The 4,452-nt window shown below is 43.0% G+C and overlaps 1 long non-coding RNA gene across 1 annotated transcript; it reads right to left on the minus strand.

Moving 5' to 3' along the window:
* Positions 1-1,668: 1,668 nt before the first annotated feature.
* LOC125525961 lies at positions 1,669-2,856 on the minus strand. Its single transcript, XR_007291484.1, has 3 exons — positions 2,768-2,856; positions 2,642-2,687; positions 1,669-1,956 (listed from the first exon to the last, which is right to left on the minus strand). It is a non-coding gene; the product is annotated as an uncharacterized LOC125525961 (long non-coding RNA).
* Between the last annotated feature and the right edge of the window lie 1,596 nt (positions 2,857-4,452).

Raw genomic sequence — 4,452 nt, forward strand, 5'->3', positions numbered from 1 at the left:
TGTTATTTATGTTCTTGATTGACGTGGCGAGTGTAAGCCAACTATGTTCTCCCCTTTATTATTCATATTACATGGGATGTTGTGAAGATTGCCTAACTTGCAACATATGCCTTCAATGCGATTATGTCTCTAAGTCGTGCCTCGACACGTGGGAGCTATAGTCGCATCGAGGGTGTGACAGTTGGGGTTAGATTGGGTGAAGCTGGTTCTCTGTCCATCGCAGTAGGGGTACAATCTGCAAGAGTTTGGGTTATGTGTGGTAGGGCTGGTTCTTGTGCATGTACAACCGGGGTGCTATCTCCACCAAGAGGTAGCACTGTTTATTTGAAGACCGTGTTTTTAGTCTGCTAGATACTAGCATCACTCGCTCCAATTCCAATGGTTGATAATCAGGAAACATAGTTGAATGTACAGACATTGTATGAGAGACAGATGCAATAGATAGTGTGGAAAAAAGAGGGCATGAAATAGTTGACATGTATATTGTTTAACTAAAATGGATAGCATGACATAATTTCACATATATGATGTCTATCTAAACTGGATAGCATAGCATAACATAATTCAAAGATATGATGAATAACTAAACAGGATCGCATGACATAATTCACCTACATGTTATCTAAGTAATCAGGATCGCATCATTTAATTCACATATGTGATTTATATGCTAAACAGAGGGCATTCGATATGATGTCTGAACTAAGAACATGGTGTTGAATATTGTGTATATGATGTCTAAACTATGCAATGCAAGACACCGTATGCATGATATGAGCAGTATAACCGTGCCAAGTTAGAGCATACACCTCAGTGGGGGAATAGGACTGGTCATTTGTCTCTGAATCCATCTCTAAGGAGCTATCGAGACCCAACAAGAGATCTGCTTCGACAGGTAGCACTGTCTGCTCTGAAGGCCTTGTTTTCACTCTAGATTTTTCCATCTCCCACCCAAATGGCTGATTCACAGGAAGAGTAGTTTAATGTACAAACATTGTCGACAAATGGAAATGTAATGAAGAAAAGGATGGGCAAGATACACTACACCACAGCACCACATCCCTAACAAACAAGTTGGTCGGGAAAACAAGGTCTGACGACATACACTCGGTCAGGAAAGAGTATTGCCGACCGACAGCGTTTGTTGGGGAAAATCCAGATGGGAAAGCATTTTCCCGACCGACATATCTTTCCCAACCGACAGTTGGACGCCTATAAAGAGAATTGCCGACCGGCTTTCTGATGGCCCTACTCGGAATCTTTCCCGACCGACTACCGGATGGTAACATGTTTGCCGACCGATTTTCAGTTGGCGCTGCTGTTTAAGTTTTCCCGACCGACTGTTTGATAGTATAATATTTGCCAACCGACTTTCTGTTGTCCTTGTCCTGAAACTTTCCCGACCAACTGTGCGATGCTATCCTTTTTGCCGACCAACTTTCGGTTGGTACTAGCATGACCCTTTGCCGACCAACAATGAGACGATGTTCTGTTTTGCCAACCAACAATTTGTCAACATTTTGTTTAGCTGAGCAATATTTAAACCCTTGATTTCCCATCTGTCTTACACAATACAATGTCAATCAAGTCGCATATCTCAGTACAACATGATATCAGTCAAATTACAGTAACTTGCATGTGCTTTGAAAATAGTAAATCATGACCAAAGAAGAATAACATAATAATTACTTCTCAAGAGTGAAGGAACCATTTATGGTTTTGTGACCGAATCGCCCGATAGGTTTACAAAATGATAGATGCATGTCCGAGATTCATTGTTTTCTCCATTACACAAAATACCCAGATGACAAGATAAATACCCAGATGACAAGATGCCATATAGGTTTACATAATGAGACCTAAAAGACACATTGGTTTTGCTCCATTACAGAAAATCTGTAGCTGATGCAAACTGGCATCTTCCTGGTTACTTCCTGACCCTTCTGTATGTATTTCCTACAAAGAATAAAAATGTCCCCGGTGTGCATGCATTCAGAGACAATGGCAATAATGATAATTTTATAAAGCACTATGGCAATTGGCAATAAAAAACTGGGGGATTTTAGTGTTACAAAAAATAGGGCAACTTAAGAATAATGCCACAACATGTGCTAATTAGATCTCTGTTGCATTTGACATAATAAAGCATCGATGCAACGTGACCATGTAGTACGTTTCAGGAAATAGGAGCAATACAGAGGTGTACTGGGGGAAACACAAGGCAACAGAGTTAAAGTTAAATTTCCATCATCTAGACATAAGGCAACAGTTTAGCATGTCCAGACTCCCAGTTTTAGTTCAAAAGACATGCTTTACCATGCAGAGCACTACATGCTAGTTTGGTTGGTGCTGGAGAGCAACTAGAAATTTGTGCCAGCCAGCTCCTCTGGGCATGTGGCAAGTAGAACTGTACCAAAGCCAACTTTTGCATAACATTATTATTTCCTTCTAATTCTGCTAAACCATGTAAGCTAGGAACTGTACATTAACTTAGCCAAACTTTAGATGAAGAGAATAACCAAAACAATTATAGACCATCACCATGTAAGAAGAAGAAGAAGATACAAGGTTCTGGTTAATTTCATTTCGGTCCCTGGTTTTGTAGCTCAAAAATAAATACTAGCTCGGGATTCAAAAATACCTTAGCGGCGGGATGAGGAAGATGCCCCTGGTTTATAGGGTTTCATCTAGCAAAGTGATCATGAGTCAGTATCACATATCAAACAATTTGAGATAAGTGGACAAAAGACATATTGTTGGTGATTACCTTGCTAGATGGCCATGCAATGGACCTTGTGACAGCATCAGCAATAATTTGTAAATCGCCATATTCATAAGGCACCGTAGCATCTCTTCTAATAGCAACATTGACAAGAACCTCATAAGTTCCTGGTCCAAGGGTCTCTCCGCCCACAATAGTGTCTGGGTCAACTGAGATAATTGTTGCCTTGGCAACAGGAGTTTCAGGACCAGTCCATGCATAAAGAAGCACATCCATACCAATCTGAATCAATGATTATTTTAGAAACATGAAAACAAAACAAAATTTAAAGTCCTGAAACATGCAAAGGATGTGGTTTCTGCAACAAGAGCTACTCCACTACTCTGAAATGAGCGGCCCTCATCATATGATTGTGTATGAAAGTCTACCCCATTTATGTTGGAAATATGCCCTAGAGGCAATAATAAATTGATTATTATTATATTTCCTTGTTCATGATAATCGTTTATTATCCATGCTAGAATTGTATTGATAGGAACCTCAGATACATGTGTGGATACATAGACAACACCATGTCCCTAGTAAGCCTCTAGTTGACTAGCTCGTTGATCAATAGATGGTTACGGTTTCCTGACCATGGACATTGGATGTCGTTGATAACGGGATCACATCATTAGGAGAATGATGTGATGGACAAGACCCAATCCTAAGCATAGCACTAGATCGTGTAGTTCGTATGCTAAAGCTTTTCTAATGTCAAGTATCATTTCCTTAGACCATGAGATTGTGCAACTCCCGGATACCGTAGGAATGCTTTGGGTGTGCCAAACGTCACAACGTAACTGGGTGGCTATAAAGGTACACTACAGGTATCTCCGAAAGTGTCTGTTGGGTTGGCATGAATCGAGACTGGGATTTGTCACTCCGTGTGACGGAGAGGTATCTCTGGGCCCACTCGATAGGACATCATCATAATGTGCACAATGTGATCAAGGAGTTGATCATGGGATGATGTGTTACGGAACGAGTAAAGAGACTTGCCGGTAACGAGATTGAACAAGGTATCGGGATACTGGCGATCGAATCTCGGGCAAGTACAATGCCGCTAGACAAAGGGAATTGTATACGGGATTGATTAAGTCCTTGACATCGTGGTTCATCCGATGAGATCATCGTGGAACATGTGGGAACCAACATGGGTATCCAGATCCCGCTGTTGGTTATTGACCGGAGAACGTCTCGGTCATGTCTGCATGTCTCCCGAACCCGTAGGGTCTACACACTTAAGGTTCGATGATGCTAGGGTTATAAAGGAAGTTTGTATGTGGTTACCGAATGTTGTTCGGAGTCCCGGATGAGATCCCAGACGTCACGAGGAGTTCCGAAATGGTCCGGAGGTAAAGATTTATATATAGGAAGTCCTGTTTTGGTCACCGGAAAAGTTTCGGGTTTTATCGGTAACGTACCGGGACCACCGGGAGGGTCCCGGGGGTCCACCAAGTGGGGCCACCAGCCCCGGAGGGCCACATGGGCTGTAAGGGGTGCTTCTTGGCCTACATGGGCCAAGGGCACCAGCCCCAAGAGGCCCATGCGCCTAGGGTTTCAAAAGGGAAGAGTCCCACAAGGGGAAGGCACCCCCTAGGTGCCTTGGGGGGGAGGGAATCCTCCCTTGGCCGCCGCCCCCCCCCTAGGAGATTGGATCTCCTAGGGCCGGCGCCCCCCCCTTGGCC

Source organism: Triticum urartu, chromosome 7 (assembly GCF_003073215.2).
Source record: "Triticum urartu cultivar G1812 chromosome 7, Tu2.1, whole genome shotgun sequence".
Classification (NCBI taxonomy): Eukaryota; Viridiplantae; Streptophyta; class Magnoliopsida; order Poales; family Poaceae; genus Triticum; species Triticum urartu.